The sequence below is a fragment of the Carcharhinus amblyrhynchos genome, chromosome 22, assembly GCF_965287045.1.
Source record: "Carcharhinus amblyrhynchos chromosome 22, sCarAmb.v2.hapA, whole genome shotgun sequence".
Lineage (NCBI taxonomy): Eukaryota > Metazoa > Chordata > Chondrichthyes > Carcharhiniformes > Carcharhinidae > Carcharhinus > Carcharhinus amblyrhynchos.
Window position 1 is genome coordinate 26,468,520 of NC_137345.1, and position 19,786 is coordinate 26,488,305.

General features: G+C 43.0%; 1 protein-coding gene across 1 annotated transcript in view; it reads left to right on the forward strand.

Moving 5' to 3' along the window:
* Positions 1 to 1,609: 1,609 nt before the first annotated feature.
* The window catches only part of LOC145357009 (protein FAM107B-like), a 62,681-nt gene continuing 44,504 nt past the window's right edge, over positions 1,610 to 19,786 (forward strand). The window contains exon 1 of the mRNA XM_080210050.1: positions 1,610 to 1,996. The gene's annotated coding sequence lies outside the window, so the exon portion shown is untranslated. The remainder of the gene's footprint in view (positions 1,997 to 19,786) is intronic.

Below are 19,786 nucleotides of genomic sequence, written 5' to 3' on the forward strand. Positions count from 1 at the left end.
CATCCCCACACCCCCACTTCTTGCCTTCAAACAACTGCACAACCTCAAACAGACCATTGTCCGCAGCAAACTACCCAGCCTTCAGGAGAACAGTGACCACAACACCACACAACCCTGTCACAGCAACCTCTGCAAGATGTACCGGATCATCGACACGGCTGCCATCATCTCATATGAGAAGACCATCCACCAGGTACACGAAACATACTCTTGCTATTCAGCCAACGTTGAATACCCGATATGCTGCAGGAAAGGATGTCCCGAGGCATGGTAAATTGGGTAGACCACACAGACGTTATGACAACAGATGAATGAACACTGCTCAACAATCACCAGGCAGGACTGTTCTCTTCCTGTTGGGGAACACTTTAGCAGTCACGTGCATTCAGCCTCTGATTTTCAGGTAAGCGTTCTCCAAGGCGGCCTTCACGACACATGGCAATGCAGAATCACTGAGCAGAAACTGATAGCCAAGTTCTGCATACATGAGGATGGCCTCAACCAGGATCTTGGGTTCATGTCACACTATCTGTAACCCCCACAACTTCCCTGGGCTTGTAAAATTTCACTAACTGTTCTGGCTGCAAACAATACACACCTCTTTAACCTGTGCTTATCTCTTTCTCCACTCACATTATCTGTACCTTTAAGATTTGATTACCTGCAAAGACTCACATTCCAACCATTATTTTGTAAATTGAGATTGTGTCTATATATACCCTGTTTGTGAACACAACTCCTCACTCACCTGAAAAAGGAGCGACACTCCAAAAGCTTGTGCTACCAAGTAAACCTGTTAGACTTTAACCTGGTGTTGTGAGACTTCTTACTGTGCTTATTCCAGTCTAATGCCGGCATCTCCACATTATGAGATCAACTTACCACAGACTGATGATCCAATGTGAGACCCTTTATGTAACACATTTCACCACTGTTCCTTTAGGAGTAATACATTTTACATACATTAAGTTGGTAAATTAACTGTATATGGAAAATAACTACCAAATGGAATTTCAAAAATGTTTGTCAATTAGCTTTTAATGATAAGACAGAAAAAATTACTGCCCAGAAAAAAATGAATTCATCTAAGCCTAAGCAGATGAAAAGTGTAATTCAAAAGTGCTCTGCAATATAAACTGAAGCCATTGTTATAAGGCATTAATTTGTTCAAATTGAAACATTGATTTACAATATGTGCATGAAATATTTCAATTCTTGCTGCAACAGCAAAATTTTGATGTAAGCAATCTTGGTCTCAAAGTACATGATTACATAACTTTGTCAGGATATTCATGGAATTAATAAACTTATAAAGTAAACACTCATTCTAATGTAATGTTAAATGAGTTAAACGATGAAAAGATCCAGTTGTGTGGTTCCTTCATTCTGTTTTATTACTGAGTTCAGTGACTGGGTATTTGTATAGTACTTATCCAGAACCTCCATGAGCTAGGGGGTTAAGCTGTGAGAGTTTTGCAGTTGATCATTTCATTGCACCATGGTGATGTCTTGTACTGCCCTGAACAATTAACATAATTCCAGTATGTTTGTGCATCCACTGCCTGGAACAGATTCACTGTGGAGTAATGTGGACATGCTAATGCGATTACAGTCATTACACAACTGTCCAACAATAGATCTTGATCACACGGAGGGACCTTGAAATGCGAAACCTGATCCATATCACAGAAAGACGACAGCTTCATTGTGAAACCTCAATAGAACAGCTCACTTTACATTGGATGAAAAAATTGCTTTCATTTTCTATCAATTGCTGTCAATCCTGGGACTTTCGGAAAGTACTTATTCAAGTTTTTGCCATATGGGTCATGGTCATTTAGAAGATTATGGACTACTAAGTACTGGATAAACTTGTCAGAAAATGAAATGTAATTTGTCCTGTGCAAGGTTCTGTGTAAAACAAAAAGAAGCAAAAATAGAGAACTTAAAATCAACCTGTTCACTCTGAGCTATGGGAGGATCTCAAGGCAAAAAAGTAAGTTATGCACATGGAGCATGTTATGAATAAATACTGTGATATACAATACTAGTTTTACTGTTAAATAGTTACAGATCAGTTAAGAGTAATGCCACAACTTTGTCTTCTTTCTATATATATGTATATAATATATTAATATATACATTATTTGTATATCATATATAATATGTGTATATTAATTAAATATTTATGGTTAAAATTACTTGTATTGGTTTTCACTTGCTGTTTCCTTACACTATCATGCTGCTTTGGCCAACCTTAATCCAGTAACTGAAATTTAATTGTTCACTATCATCTTAATGCTGGAGTCCTCTTATGCCTGAAAAATCAGTTGGACATATGCAGAATTGGCCATTCATTTGTCATTGGGGGACCTACTGTAGCTACGCCACCTTTAACCTTACTTTAAGCACATTGGATGTTAAGATTTTTTTTGGTAAAGGTTGTCCTCCAAGCATACTGAACTGAATTTCAGCCTCATTGGCTATAGTGTTTTCCCATGCAAGGTGGTCTCCAACACATCTAATTTTAAGACATGTTTAGGGTGCACTTTTACTGCTTGTACTGACTACCTTAATGTAATTTTCCCTGAAACAATTCCCCATAGAGGATCTTCTTGTGGATGCTGTAGTAATCTGGGTGGGTGACATAACTTGCCCTTTTAAGTTGAATTTTCTGGAGGATGGGCTCTATGCTGTTGAATCCAATATAATGAAAGACATTGTTGTTCACAATTTTGTCCTGCCATTGAATTCTCAGGATTTAATTTGATTTATTACTGTTGCATATTGGGATACAATGAAAAGTATTGTTTCTAGGCGCTATACAGGCAAAACGTACTATTCATAAAGTTCATAGGGGAGAAGGAAAGGCTAGGGTGCAGAAGATAGTTACAGTTACAGATAGGGTGAAGAAAAAGATCAACTTAATATACGATGGATCCCAGAAATCTTAGGAGGAAGCTTAGCTGTAACTGTTGTAGCAGATCCAGAATTCTGCACTATGCAGCAGGGGATGCTTTGGAAGATAACAACAACTCATATTTATATAGCATCTTTAATGTAATAAAGATTTCCAAGGCATTTCATGGAAGCATAAAAGAAAATATGACATCGAGCCCATAAGGAGATACATAAGCAGATGACCAAAGGCTTGGTCAAAGATGTGGGGGATGTCTTAAAAGTGGAAGATGAGGTAGAGAGGTGAAGCAGTTTAGGAAGGAAATTCCAGAATCCAGGGTCTTGGTATCTGAAGGCACAGCCACCAATGGTGGAGCAATTAATACAGGCGATGCTGAAGGCAATGGAATCAGAGGAGCACAAATATATATCACAGAGGGTGGAGGAGATTACAATGATGGGGGAGCCAGGACATTGAGGAATTTGCAAACAGGGGTGAGAATTTTAAAATGAGGGGTTTTGCTTAACACGGTGCCAGTAATGTGTATGTCAGCAAACACAGAGGTGATGAATGAATGGGATCACGTGCGTTAGGGCACTGGCAGCAGTGTTTTAGTTGGCATCAAGTTGACATAATGTGGAGGCTGACCAGGAATGCTTCGAGTAGTCAAGTCAAGAGGTAAAAGCATGAATGAGGGTTTCAGAAGCTGAAGGGTGAAGGCAAAGTGGGAGAATGATGATGTTGTGGAAATAACAAGAAGTCTCTTAACCCCAGGTTAAAATCCAACAGGTTTATTTGGAGTCACAAGCTTTCGGAGTGCTGCTCCTTCATCAGGTGAGTGGCTGATTATGAAAATAGGCAGTCTTAGTGAGTGATATGTGTTTGAAGAGTCATTGAGGGATCAAATATGATGCCAAAGTCACAGATCGTCTGCCTCAGCCTCAAGAGAGTTTCCACAGAGAAAGAGATGGAATCAATGACAAGGGAGTAGTGTCTGTGGTGGGGTCCAAAGACAATGGTTTCAGTCTTCCCATTATTTAATTGAAATAATTTCTTGCTTATCCAATATTGGAAGCAGCCTGACAACTTAGAGAAAGTGAAAGGAATGAAAGAGGTGGCGAGGCATGGCAAGGTATTGATAGCGTATGTGTGAATCTGATGTGTTTTCAGATCATGTTGCCAAGGAGAAACACATAGATAAGAAATAGAAGTGAGCGAGGATAGATCCTTGGGTGACATCAGATGTAGCTGAACAGGAGCAGGAAGAGAAGCCACTGATTCTCTGCCTACAATTAGATTGATGAGAATGGAATGAGTTGAGCTCGATGATCACAAAGAGGATTGGAGGAGGATGTTGTACTTAACCATATCAAAGGTGGCGGACAGTCAAGAAGGGAGAGGGAGGAATGGTTTGCTTTTGCCACAACCACATAGAGTGTCATTTGTGACTTTGATCAGAGCCATTTTGGCTAGAAACCCAATTAGATGAATTCAATTGTGGAGTTATGTGAAAGACGGGTATGAATTTGGGAAATAACACATTCAAGGACTTTGGAGAAGAAAGAGACAGTGGAGATGGGTTGTAGTTCGCAAGGATGAAGGATCAAGTGTTGCTTTTTGAGGACAAAAATGATGATGGCAAATTTGAATGAGAGAGGAACAGAACCTCTGGAGAGAGTTTCAATGCTAACTCATAGAATCATAGAATCCTTATTGTGCAGAAAGAGGCCATTCAGCCCATCAAACCTGCATGAACAACAATCCCACCCAGGTGCTATTCCTATAATCCCTGCTAATCTCCCTAACACTAAGGGACAATTAGCATGGTCAATCACACCTAAAGCGCACATCTTTGGTAAGTGGGAGGAAACCAGAACACCCAGAGAAAACCCATCAGACATGGGGATATTTGTGAAAACTCCACAGAGGCAGTGACCCAAGGCCAGAATTGAACCTAAGTCCCTGGTGCTGTGAGACAGCAGTGCTAGCCATTGTGCCACCATGCCAGTTTATATAGGAACCAGGAAGAGAAGTTATGAGGTTAGTAGTTTAGTGGGTAGAGGGTCTAGGAAATCGAGGATGGGTCTCATGGATGAGGTAAGCTCAGACAGGAGAGAAACTAGAGAAGAAATAAGTTTAGGTCTAGGACACAGGGAACATCAAAGGACTAGGGCCAGAGGAAGGGAGATATGTGATAGAGACTGCTGATCTGTTAGTCTCAGTTTTGGTGACAAAGCCATGAGTGCCCTGCCGAATAGGGCATGGTGGTACAGTGGTTAGCGTTGCTGCCTCACAATTCTAGGGCCCTGGGTTTGATTCCAAGTTTGGGTCACTGTCTGTGTGGTGTATGCACATTCTCCCTATGTCTGCATGGGTTTCCACTGGGTGTTCTGGTTTCCTCCCACAGTCCAAAAGACATACTGGTTAGGTGCATTGGCCATGCTAAAGTCTCCCGCAGTGTACCCAAACAGGTGCCGGAGTGTGGCGACTAGGGGATTTTCACAGTAACTTCATTGCAGTGTTAATGTAATTTTACTTGTGACAATAAAAATTTAAAAAAAATAAATTGCAACAACAAAATGGCTATAAATGAAATAATACTGGGCTCATTGTGGAAATTATTTTTCTGAATATTTCAATTACGCTGATTAGGGGAGAAATCTGCTTTAAGGTTATCACACTAATCTCAAGAAACATCTGCCATTTTTCTTAGCTAAAGTTCAACCTAACAAATCCATTCAGTTAATTAGTTCAGAGTTTGTAGGCTGACAGGTCCATAGTTAAAATCTAATTAGAAAACTATTCATGGATTATGGCTGAGGGATAAGGCTGTTACCAGTGCAGACTGTTGCTTGTTCATCCACTCTTGCAAAGAGTGTTTCAAATATTCATTAATACCGAGCAGAAATATCGTGAAAACGTGACTGTGATTCTAGGAGATATACTCATACCATTTGGACCTTCAATGTAAACAAATACCACATGAGCATCAAACCATGTTTTAAAATTGCCCAGATGCATTGTCTGAAAACATTTTAAAATTTATGTGGGGATTTTCCTGGGGGAAACTCAAGAAAATATAGGAAACTCTGAACATTTTTTAAAAAAACAAGTTTCATTTTGGTTCACCTTCTACTACTTGGTTGGTATAGCATGTTATAGCGACAGTGGCAATGGAAATTAATCTCTATCAATTAGTCTGCTTCAGATCCAAATTTGAGGTGAGAAAAGCCTGCAGCAATGAAAATCTTTGTTCCTCCCAAACATGCTACACTTACGTCTCAAAGTATGCACATACTGTAACTTTAAATACTATCTCCTGAAATAAAGCTCTAATTGACATTTGAATAAATCAACATTATCTACTTACACCGGCTGCAATTTTCCCACCCCACCGCGTTACTTTTTTAGTCATGATGGTAACTTTAACCGGGTGTTGTGAGAATTCTTACTTAATTTTTTAGGGCAGCAGGCCAGGAGATCCTCGCATCGACTGATTCGCAAGTTTCACACAAGCGTTCACACCCTGTTTGTGTCTCCTAGATGTGGGTATGCCGGCGTTGGACTGGTGTAAACACAGTAAAAAGTCTGACAACACCATGTCTGACAACATCTCTTTAAACTGTGATCAGTGCTCCTACCACTCACATTATCAGCCACTTCAGGTCTTGAACAGCAGGTTAGGTGTAAGGATTCGCATTTTAATCAGTAATCTCTAAACTGTCTGTGCTTTATATGCTCTGTCTGAGGCCAGAACTCTCCATTCACCTGACGAAGAGGGTAACCCCTCGAAAGCTTGTGAGAATATTATCAAATAAATAGGTTGGACTAAAACCTGGTGTTGTCAGACTTTTTACTGTGTCTCCTAGTGCCAGATTTTGGGCGGCGTCAGCTCCCCATGCTGGAAATCAGTGGGAGGCGGAAAGACCATTCACATGGCCATTATAATACAATTTAAATATATTTAGTGGGCCCAGAGAGCAGTGAATCTGTGAAATTCACTTCCACAGAAAGCAGTGGAGGCCAAAATGCTATGTGATTTCAAGAAAAGATTAGATATAGCTCTTAGGACTAAAGGGATCAAGGAATAAAAGGGCAAGGCAGGATGAGGATATTGAATTTAATGATTGGCCATGATCATAAAGAATGGCAGAACAAACTCAAAAGGCCAAATGGCCACTCCTCCTTTTATTTCCTATGTTTTTGATTTTGTGATTTGATTTATTATTGTCACACGTATTAGTATACAGTGAAAAGTATTATTTCTTGCGCGCTGTCAGACAAAGCATACTGTTCGTAGAGAAGGAAAGGGTGCAGAATGTAATGTTACAGTCATAGCTAGGGTACAGAGCAAGATCAACTTAATATAAGGTAGGTCCATTCAAAAATCTGATAGCAGCTTAAAAGAAGCTGTTCTTGAGTCGGTTGGTACGTGATTTCAGACTTTTGTATCTTTTTCCTGATGGGAGAAGGTGGAAGGGAGAACGTCCAGGGTGTGTGGGATCCTGGCTGTTTTTCCGAGGAAGTGGGAAGTGTAGAAAATAGGGCCTTAGCCATTTGCTCACCTTACAAGCTGAATACGGAAATAGAATGCATCAAAGCTATCCTGCGGGACAATGGCTATTCAAACTAGTCATGATGTGGGTATGCCGGCGTTGGACTGGCGTAAACACAGTGAAAAGTCTGACAACACCAGGTTTTAGTCCAACCTATTTATTTGATAATACACTCACAAGCTTTCGGGGTTAGCCCCTTCGTCAGGTGAATGGAGAGTTCTGGCCTCAGACAGAGCATATAAAGCACAGACAGTTTAGAGATTACTGATTAGAATGCGAATCCTTACACCTAACCTGCTGTTCAAGACCTGAAGTGGCTGATAATGTGAGTGGAAGGAGCACTGATCACAGTTTAAAGAGATGTGTATTGTCTCCAGACAGTACAGTAAGTGAGGTTTTGCAAACCCAGGCAAGACTTCAAACTAGTATTCAAACTAGATCATTGTTCACTGTGTATCACACAAACTTGCAAATGAACCAAAGACTTTTAAATCAGAGAAGTACTTGGTCTACCTTAAATTACTCTGGAAAGGCAAAGTATGTCAAAAATGTGAACAACAGATTAAGCAAGCTGTTTCACGCTGCTACAATGCTGTGGTATTTTCTGCTAATAGGCAACTATTAAGCAATTATTTTTTGTTTATCTTTTCTTTCTATCCTCTCCTATTTTCTCCTCTGGATTTTTTCTTCTTTTTGACAGCAATAGCAGTGGATGGTGGTGCTGATCATGTTTTCTGTTGCATAATGTGCTTATAAGCTGAAAATATGGGACTTTTCTCCTAGAGCAAGATCTCGCTTGACTGAAAAACAGATTGGAGAGCTGGACAGGAAAGCAGCTCTCCTGATTCAGGTCACTCATAATTTTCCTACCGTGAAAATCACTGATTGGAAAAGTGAGTCTTTCTGAAAAAAGACATTTTGTTGAAGCTTTCCATGTTGCACATATCTGGACAATCGCACAAATAGCAATGTCAGAGGAAACAACAGTATAACATATGGGTGGGGAGTGTGTTTGGTTGGCAAGTGATTTGATTTGATTTATTTTTGTCACATGTATTAGTATACAGTGAAAGGCATTGATTCTTGCATGCTATGCAGACAAAGTATACCATTCATAGAGAAGGAAAGGAGCAAAATGTAGTGTTACAGTCATAGCTAGGGTATGGAGCCAACGAGGGAGCGAGTTATCTTGGATCTGGTGCTATGTAATAAGGCGGGTAGAATTAGGGACCTTGTGGTGAAGGATCCTCTTGGGGACAGTGATCATTGTATGGTGGAGTTTCTGGTGCAGATGGAGGAGGAGAAAGTGGGCTCCCGGACACGCGTCCTTTGTTTGAACAGAGGGGAGTACGGTAGGATGAGAGAAGAATTGGCGAATGTTGACTGGGGGAGCGCGTTAGAAGGTAGGTCTGCTGAGGAGCAGTGGAGGATCTCTAAAGAGATCTTTCTTGGTGCTCAGCAAAAATTTATTCCGATGGTTAAAAAGGAGCGTAGGAGGAGAGGTAATAAGCCATGGATAACAAAGGAGGTGAAGGAAAGTGTTAAATTAAAAGCGGAGGCGTTTAGAGTAGCTAAGAGTAGTGGGCGAGAAGAGGATTGGGAGAGGTTTAAATGTCAACAAAGATTGACAAAGAAGTTGATAAAGAAGGGTAGGAGAAACTATGAAGCTGGGCTAGCGCTTAATATAAAAAAGGATAGCAAGAGTTTTTCTAAATATATAAAAAGGAAGAGGCTGGCTAGGGTGAACGTTGGACCCTTAGAGGATGAGAGGGGGGACTTAGTAGTAGGGGATGGGGAAATGGCTGAGGTCATGAATAACTTTTTTGTTTGGGTCTTCATGGAGGAGGACGTGAATAATTTGCAGGGTGTTAGCGATGGAAAGGTGGTAGGACTGGAGGGTCTCAATGACATTATTGTTACTAAAGAGGCGGTGCTCGACAGACTGGAGGGACTGATTGTGGACAAGTCCCCAGGACCGGATGGAATGCATCCGAGGGTTCTGAAAGAAATGGCGGAGGTGATAGTGGATGCCTTGGTGATTATTTTCCAAATGTCGCTGGATTCCGGGGAAGTGCCGGAAGATTGGAAAACGGCTAATGTTACGCCGTTGTTTAAGAAGGGTGGCAGGCAAAAGGCAGGGAATTATAGGCCGGTTAGTTTAACGTCTGTTGTAGGTAAAATGTTAGAATCCGTCATCAAGGAGAAAATAGCGAGGCATCTTGAGGGGAATTGCTTGATAGAGCAGATGCAGCACGGTTTCGTTAAGGGGAAGTCGTGTCTGACAAATTTATTGGAGTTCTATGAGGATGTGTCTAGGGCGGTGGATAGAGGAGAGCTGGTGGATGTGGTCTTTCTAGATTTTCAGAAGGCGTTTGACAAGGTACCTCACAAGAGGTTATTGCAGAAGGTAAGGGGGCATGGAGTTGGGGGTAGGGTGTTAGCGTGGATAGAGGACTGGTTGTCAAATAGGAGGCAGAGAGTGGGGGTTAATGGGTGCTATTCGGATTGGTGGTTGGTGACTAGTGGAGTGCCCCAGGGGTCGGTGCTGGGGCCTCAGCTATTTACCATTTATATAGATGATCTGGAGGAGGGAACCGAGTGTATGGTGTCGAAATTTGCTGATGACACCAAGATTGGTGGAAAGGCAAATTGTGCGGAGGGTGTGGAGAGTCTGCAGAAGAATCTAGATAGGCTGGGCAAATGGGCCAGGAACTGGCAAATGGAATTTAATGTTGGCAAGTGTGAGGTGGTCCACTTTGGTAGGAATAACGGTAGGAAGGACTATTACTTACGTGGCGAAAAACTGCAGCAGGCGACGGTGCAGAGGGAGTCGCAAAAACCCAGCCTGCAGGTGCAGCAGGTGGTCAGGAAGGCTAATGGGATGCTGGCCTTCATAGCGAGGGGGATTGAATATAAAAGTAGGGAGGTCTTGCTGCGGCTGTATAGGGCATTGGTGAGGCCGCAGCTGGAGTACTGTGTGCAGTTTTGGTCGCCGCACTTACGCAAGGATATTTTGGCCTTGGAGGGAGTGCAGAGGAGGTTTACTAGGCTGATACCGGAGTTGAGGGGGTTGAGCTATGAGGAGAGGCTGAATAAACTAGGCTTGTACTCGTTAGAGTTTAGAAGAATGAGGGGAGATCTCATTGAGACATATAAGATGATGAATGGGATGGATAGGATAGAGGTGGAGAGACTCTTCCCGCTCAGAAAGGATAGTAGGACTAGGGGACACAGCCTCAAGATAAAGGGGGGGGCGGTTTAGAACGGAGTTGAGGAGGAACTTCTTCACTCAAAGGGTGGTGAATCTCTGGAATTCTCTGCCCGTTGAAGTGGTGGAGGCTGCCTCGCTAAATATTTTTAAGACGCAGGTTGACGGGTTTTTGATAAGCAAGGGGATTAAAGGTTATAGGGAGAGGGCGGGAATGTGGAACTGAGCCACGACAGATCAGCCATGATCTTATTGAATGGCGGGGCAGGCTCGAAGGGCCAGATGGCCTACTCCTGCTCCTATTTCTTATGTTCTTATGTTCTTATAGAGAAAGATCGACTTAGTGCAAGGTAGGTCCATTCAATAGTCTGATGGCAGCAGGGAAGAAGCTGTTCTTCAGTTGGATGATACGTGACATCAGACTTCTGTATCTTTTTCCTGAAGGAAGAAATTGGAAGAGAAAATGTCCGGCTTATGGGGTCCTTAATTATGCTGGCTGCTTTTCCGAGGCAGCAGGAAGTGTAGACAGAGTCAATGGATACGAGACTGGTTTGTGTGTTGGATTGGGCTAAATTCATAGAATCATAGAACCCCTGTAATACAGAAGGAGGCCATTTGGTCCATCAAGTCTGTGCTGAGCACAATCTCACCCAGGCCCTATTCCCGCAATCCCAAGCATTTAACCTGCTAATCCCTCTGACATTAGGGTCAATTTAGCATGGCCAATCAACCTAATCCATACATCTTTGGATCACATCTTGTAGGTTTTTGCAGAATTGGGCAGACCAGAAGCCATACCAAGTTGTGATACAACCAGAAAGAATGCTTTCTATGGTGCATCTGTAAAAGTTGGTGAGAGTCATAGCTGACATGCCAAATTTCTATAATTTTCTGCGAAAGTACTGGTGTTGGTGGGCTTTTTTAACTATAATGTTGGCAAGGGGGGATCAGGCCAGGTTGTTGGTGATTTGGAGACTTAAAAACTTGAAGTTCTCAACCTTTTCTATTTTGTCCCCATTGATGTAGATGGGGCGTGTTATCTGATTGATAGTGGCATTGCCACAGCAACAGTTAATGGTGACTGACAGTTAACTGCCAAGCATTGTTTGAAAACTTAAATCAGGTGGCTTGACTTTGACTGGTCAAGACATTGCCCAGAGGAATGAACCTGCAAATGGCACTTAAAAGGCACAAGTCAGGAGTGTCTTGAAACACTGCCCACTTCTTTAGATTAATGCAGCTTGGACAACACTCAATGCACCTGACAGCATCCACGACTGAGCAGCCGGCTTGATTGGCATCCCATTCACCACCATTGCTCTGCAGCTGTAGTGCATATTATTTACAAGATGCATGGTAGCAACTTTCCAAGGCTTCCTTGAAAGTGTCTAAAAGCTTCTGACCTTGACTACCTTACAAGTCGCACAATTTCATGTCTTGGAAATATGGCATGGTGGCACAGTGGTCAGCACTGCTGCCTCATAGCTCCAGGGACCTGGGTTCAATTCCCAGCTTGGGTCACTGTCTGTGTGCAATCTGCATGGGTTTCCTCCCATAGTCCAAAGATGTGCCAGTAAGATTGATTGACCATACTAAATTGCCCCTGAGTGTCGTGGGATGGGTAGGTGAGAGGGATTAACAGGGTAAATGTGTGGGATTGTGGGAATAGGGCCTGGACTGGGATTGTTGGCGATACAAATTCGATGGGCCAAATGACCTCCTTCTGCACTGTGGGATTTTTATATGTATCACCAACCTTTATTGTCACTCGATCAAATCCTAGAATTGCCTGCCAAACATCACTGTGGGTACTCATTCACCACATGAACTGTAGGGATTCAAAAAGGCAGCTGGCCACCATCTCTCGAGGGCAATTAGGAATGGACAATACCATCATTCTATCAACAAGTTTGAAAAAACATTTTGATTGGGAATATACTAGCCGGTGATGATGTAGTTACAGGCTTTGACCAGGAGGTGGTAATACAGAGCAGGAATAAGGTACTGAAATCATACCCGATTGTAGTAATATATTCTTTTTTTGGACTCCAATCCTTTTGCAATAAAAACCATTATATCATTTTCCTTCCTAAAGATTTGCTGTATCTGCATGCTGCATACTAAAATACTGTACTTAAATTCATCGACTTACAATATAGCAATTACCAATTACATATGTAATTTTGAAAAATTATTTTTCAGTATCAAACTGGTAAAATCAGAAGTGTCACAGTGAGGGACAGGGGATGGGGGATTGGGGGGTTGTTGTATCTGTTTTGAGTATCTCCAAAGAATAGATTAATGACTGTTCTCACTACACAGTCTAGGTCTTCATGCATACTGTTAACTGGTTCAAAAATTAAAAATTAAAATATGAAATTGCAAGGGAGGCATAAGGCAGGACATGTTAGTTGTCCAACACACTGTGCTGAGGAATGGTTAGATATGGGTCAGGCATCGAAAATCCCCTCCATAAAAATTAATGATCCTGCCAATATATTAAGTCGCTATGTGTACTTTCATTGTGAAGCTTTACGTTCATAAGTTCATAAGATATACGAGTAGAATTAGGCAATTTGGCCCATCAAGTCGACTGCGCCATTCAATCGTGGCTGATGTGCTCCTCATCCCCATTTTCCTGCCTTCTCCCTATAACCCTTCAACCCATTACCCATTAAAATAAGTTCACGTGTGATCTGATTAGCAAAGCAATAATCATTTCATAAATCTGACCTGCAGAGATCGTTTTGCAATAATTTGACAATGCATTATACATTAGAAAAATATCTTATGTCAGGTTGTGCATTGCTGAAGAAAGCAGCATTGCTGTTTTTGTAGAAAATTATTCTGCTGCACAAATTTTTACCTATTTTGTTAGAGATGTTACATCTGAACATACAAATTAGGAGCAGAAGTAGGCCAGTTGGCCCCTTAAGCCCAATCTACAATTCAATAAGATCTAAGCTGATCTGATTGTAATCTCTAACCTATCCCTAATAACCTTTCACCCTCTTGTTTATCAAGAACCTATCTAGCTCTGCCTTAAAAACATTCAAAGACTCTGCTTCCACTGCCTTTTGAGGAAGGGAGTTGCAAAGACTCAGAATCCTCAGAATTGTTAACCCCCTATTGTTAAACAGTGATCCCTTGTTCTAGATTCTCCCACAAGAGGAAACATCCTCTCCACATCCACCTGTCAAGACCTCTCAGGATCTTGTATGTTTCAATTAGTTCATCTCTTACTCTTCTAAACTTCAGTGGATGCAAACTTAGTCTGCCCAACCTTTCCTCATAAGGCACCAGCCCATTCCTAATATTCCTGAGCTCTGGCGAAGGGTCATCCAGACTAGCTGGAATTCTCCAACCTCATCTGCAGCTGGGATTTTCCTGTCTCTTTGCAGTGAATGGAGATTTGGTTGAATGTCAAATTTTCCATTCTCACTGGCAGAGACATGGGGTGTGTGAGTCCAGAGAATTCTGGCTATTAGCTCTGTTCTCTCTTCACAGATGCTAACAGACCTGCTGAGATTTTCCAGCATTTTCTGTTTTCGTCTCATATTAGAGCATCTGCAGTAATTTGCTTTCATCATTCCTAATATTAGTTTAGTAAACCTTCTCTGAATTGCTTCTTATGCATTTACATCTTTCCTTAAATAAGGGGAGCAATACTTTAGTTATTCATTTGTGGGACATGGGCATTGCTTTCTGGTCAACATTTATTACCCATCCTTAGTTGCCCTTTAGAAGGTGGTGGTGAGCTGCCTTCATGATCGCCGCAGTCCACATGCTGTGGGTTGACCCACAATGCTATTAGGGTGACAATTCCAGGATTTTGACCAAATGACTTTGAAGAAATGGCGATATATTTCCAAGTCAGGATGGGTGGTGTTCTCATGTATCTACTGCCCTTCTTCTGATGGAAGTGAGAGTGGGTTTGGAAAGTGCTGTCTAAGGATCTTTGATGAATTGATGTACACATTACTCTGGATGTGATCTCACCAGTGTCCTGGACAAATGTCCTGCATAACTTCCCTACTTCTGTAATCAATTCTTACAATAAACAATAATATTTGATTAGCTTTCCTAGTTACTTGCTGTACCTGCATATTCACCCTTTGTGACTCATTCACTAGGACGTCCAAATCCCGCTGAATCTTAGAGCTCTGCAATCTCTCACCATGCTTTTTCATACTTACTGCCAAAATAGATAATTTCACACTTTCCAACATTATACTCCATTTGCCAGATCTTATCCCACTCACTTAACTTATCTATGGCCTGTGAAACCTCCTATGACTTCTTCACAACACCTTTTTCCCATCAATCTTTGTATCATCAGCAAATTTAGCAACCGTATCTTAGACCCCTTCCTCCGAGTCATTTGTATAAATTGGAAAAAGTTGGGGCCCCATCATGATCCCTGTGGCAAACCACTTGTTATGTTCCATCAACCAGAAAATGATCAAGTTATGACAGCTCTCTGTGTTAACTAGCCAATCTTCCATCCATGCTAATATGTTATGTCCTACCTACGCTATGAACTTTTATTTTCCACAATAACCTTTGACGTGGCACCTTATCAAATACTTCCTGGCACTGACTTCCTGAAAAATGCTTCATTAGCCAGAGTTAACTATTATGGAAATTACCCTAACTCGGTTTAATCTACATCTATATTTTGCGCTGGTTTGGCAAATATCAAATGTTATTCACATAATTTCTAGTATTTAGAAGTACTTTAATCACTTAGATTAATTGTTCCTTTTTCCATTTGGCAATGCCATAGGCTGGATGCAAAGGTACGCCAGATGGGGCCAGATCAGGTAAGTAACAATTTATGTCTTTGGCAAGTTTGACTTCTAAACCAAAGTGGGGGGGAGGGCAATTCTCCATAACAATTCTAAGCGTTAAATCTGAGTAAAAACTGGAGTAATTCAGTTGTTTTCTCAGTGGGTATATCAGAATGAATCTCCTTCACTCTATGCACTGCAGAAAGCTTCAGGGTAAGTCAGTGTTGACTGGGGGAGCGCGTTGGAAGGTAGGTCTGCTGAGGAGCAGTGGAAGATCTTTAAGGAGATCTTTCTTGGTGCTCAGCAGAAATTTATTCCGATGGTTAAAAAGGAGTGTAGGAGGAGAGGTAATAAGCCGTGGATAACGAAGGAGGTGAAGGGAAGTTTTAAATTAAAAGCAGAGGCGTTTAGAGTAGCTAAGAGTAGTGGGCGAGAAGAGGATTGGGAGAGGTTTAAATGTCAACAAAGATTGACAAAGAAGTTGATAAAGAAGGGTAGGAGAAACTATGAAGCTGGGCTAGCGCTTAATATAAAAAAGGATAGCAAGAGTTTTTATAAATATATAAAAAGGAAGAGGCTGGCTAGGGTGAACGTTGGACCCTTAGAGGATGAGAGGGGGGACTTAGTGGTAGGGGATGGGGAAATGGCTGAGGTCTTGAATAACTTTTTTGTTTCGGTCTTCACGGAGGAGGACGTGAATAATTTGCAGGGTGTTAGCAATGGAAAGGTGGTAGGACTGGAGGGTCTCAATGACATTATTGTTACTAGAGAGGCGGTGCTCGACAGACTGGAGGGACTAATTGTGGACAAGTCCCCAGGACCGGATGGAATGCATCCGAGGGTTCTGAAAGAAATGGCGGAGGTGATAGTGGATGCCTTGGTGGTTATTTTCCAGACGTCGTTGGATTCCGGGGAAATGCCGGAAGATTAGAAAACGGCTAATGTTACGCCGTTGTTTAAGAAGGGTGGCAGGCAAAAGGCAGGGAATTATAGGCCGGTTAGTTTAACGTCTGTTGTAGGTAAAATGTTAGAATCCGTCATCAGGGAGGAAGTAACGAGGCATCTTGAGGGGAATTGCTTGATAGAGCAGACGCAGCACGGTTTCGTTAAGGGGAAGTCGTGTCTGACAAATTTATTGGAATTCTATGAGGATGTGTCTAGGGCGGTGGATAGAGGAGAGCCGGTGGATGTGGTCTTTCTTGATTTTCAGAAGGCGTTTGACAAGGTACCTCACAAGAGGTTATTGCAGAAGGTAAGGGGGCATGGAGTTGGGGGTAGGGTGTTAGCGTGGATAGAGGATTGGTTGTCAAATAGGAAGCAGAGAGTGGGGGTTAATGGGTGCTATTCGGATTGGTGGAGTGCCCCAGGGGTTGGTGCTGGGGCCTCAGCTATTTACCATTTATATAGATGATCTGGAGGAGGGAACCGAGTGTATGGTGTTGAAATTTGCTGATGACACCAAGATTGGTGGAACGGCAAATTGCACGGAGGGTGTGGAGAGTCTGCAGAAGGATCTAGATAGGCTGGGCGAATGGGCCAGGAACTGGTAAATGGAATTTAATGTTGGCAAGTGTGAGGTGGTCCACTTTGGTAGGAATAATGGTAGGAAGGACTATTACTTACGTGGCAAAAAGCTGCAGCAGGCGATGGTGCAGAGGGGCCTCGGGGTCCTTGTGCATGAGTCGCAAAAACCCAGCCTGCAGGTACAGCAGGTAGTCAGGAAGGCTAATGGGATGCTGGCCTTCATAGCGAGGGGGATTGAATATAAAAGTAGGGAGGTCTTGCTGCAGCTGTATAGAACATAAGAACATAAGAAATAGGAGCAGGGGTAGGCCATCTAGCCCTTCGAGCCTGCCCCGCCATTCAATAAGATCATGGCTGATCTGTCGTGGCTCAGTTCCACGTTCCCGCCCTCTCCCCATAACCCTTAATCCCCTCTCTTATCAAAAACCCATCAACCCGCTTCTTAAAAATATTTAGCGAGGCAACCTCCACCACTTCAACGGGCAGAGAATTCCAGAGATTCACCACCCTTTGAGTGAAGAAGTTCCTCCTCAACTCCGTTCTAAACCGCCCCCCCTTTATCTTGAGGCTGTGCCCCCTAGTCCTACTGTCCTTTCTGAGTGGGAAGAGTCTCTCCACCTCTATCCTATCCATCCCATTCATCATCTTATACGTCTCAATGAGATCTCCCCTCATTCTTCTAAACTCCAATGAGTACAAGCCTAGTTTATTCAGCCTCTCCTCATAGCTCAATCCCCTCAACTCCGGTATCAGCCTAGTAAACCTCCTCTGCACTCCCTCCAAGCCCAAAATATCCTTGCGTAAGTACGGCGACCAAAACTGCACACAGTACTCCAGCTGCGGCCTCACCAATGCCCTATACAGCCGCAGCAAGACCTCCCTACTTTTATATTCAATCCCCCTCGCTATGAAGGCCAGCATCCCATTTGCCTTCCTGACCACCTGCTGCACCTGCAGGCTGGGTTTTTGCGACTCATGCACAAGGACCCCAAGGTCCCTTTGCACCGTCGCCTGCTGCAGTTTTTCGCCACGTAAGAAATAATCCTTCCTACCATTATTCCTACCAAAGTGGACCACCTCGCACTTGCTTACATTAAATTCCATTTGCCATTTCCTGGCCCATTCGCCCAGCCTATCTAGATCCTTCTGTAGACTCTCCACACCCTCCGCGCAATTTGCCGTTCCCCCAATCTTGGTGTCATCAGCAAATTTCGACACCCTACACTCGGTTCCCTCCTCCAGATCATCTATATAAATGGTAAATAGCTGAGGCCCCAGCACCGACCCCTGGGGCACTCCACTAGTCACCAACCGCCAATCCGAATAGCACCCATTAACCTCCACTCTCTGCCTCCTATTTGACAACAAATCCTCTATCCACTCTAACACCCTACCCCCAACTCCATGCCCCCTTACCTTCTGCAATAACCTCTTGTGAGGTACCTTGTCAAACGCCTTCTGAAAATCAAGAAAGACCACATCCACCGGCTCTCCTCTATCCACCGCCCTAGACACATCCTCATAGAACTCCAGTAAATTTGTCAGACACGACTTCCCCTTAACGAAACCGTGCTGCGTCTGCTCTATCAAACAATTCCCCTCAAGATGCCTCGCTATTTCCTCCTTGATGACGGATTCTAACATTTTACCTACAACAGACGTTAAACTAACCGGCCTATAATTCCCTGCCTTTTGCCTGCCACCCTTCTTAAACAACGGCGTAACATTAGCCGTTTTCTAATCATCCGGCACTTCCCCGGAATCCAGCAACGTCTGGAAAATAACCACCAAGGCATCCACTATCACCTCCGCCATTTCTTTCAGAACCCTCGGATGCATTCCATCCGGTCCTAGGGACTTGTCCACAATCAGTCCCTCCATTCTGTCGAGCACCGCCTCTCTAGTAACAATAATGTCATTGAGACCCTCCAGTCCTACCACCTTTCCATCTCTAACACCCGGCAAATTATTCACGTCTTCCTCCGTGAAGACCGAAACAAAAAAGTTATTCAAGACCTCAGCCATTTCCCCATCCCCTACCACTAAGTCCCCCCTCTCATCCTCTAAGGGACCAACGTTCACCCTAGCCAGCCTCTTCCTTTTTATATATTTATAAAAACTCTTGCTATCCTTTTTTATATTAAGCGCTAGCCCAGCTTCATAGTTTCTCCTACCCTTCTTTATCAACTTCTTTGTCAATCTTTGTTGACATTTAAACCTCTCCCAATCCTCTTCTCGCCCACTACTCTTAGCTACTCTAAACGCCTCCGCTTTTAATTTAACACTTTCCTTCACCTCCTTCGTTATCCACGGCTTATTACCTCTCCTCCTACTATCCTTTTTAACCATCGGAATAAATTTCTGCTGAGCACCAAGAAAGATCTCCTTAAAGATCCTCCACTGCTCCTCAGCAGACCTACCTTCCAACGCGCTCCCCCAGTCAACATTCGCCAATTCTTCTCTCATCCTACCGTACTCCCCTCTGTTCAAACAAAGGACGCGTGTCCGGGAACCCACTTTCTCCTCCTCCATCTGCACCAGAAACTCCACCATACAATGATCACTGTCCCCAAGAGGATCCTTCACCACAAGGTCCCTAATTCTACCCGCCTCATTACATAGCACCAGATCCAAGATAGCTCGCTCCCTCGTCGGCTCCAACACACACTGTTCAAGGAACCTATCCCGGCAGCATTCCAAGAACTCCTCCTCGAGCCCACCGCGTCCAACATGGGTCGACCAATCAATATGTAGATTGAAATCTCCCATAACTACGACCGTTCCATTCCTGCACGCCGCATTTATTTGC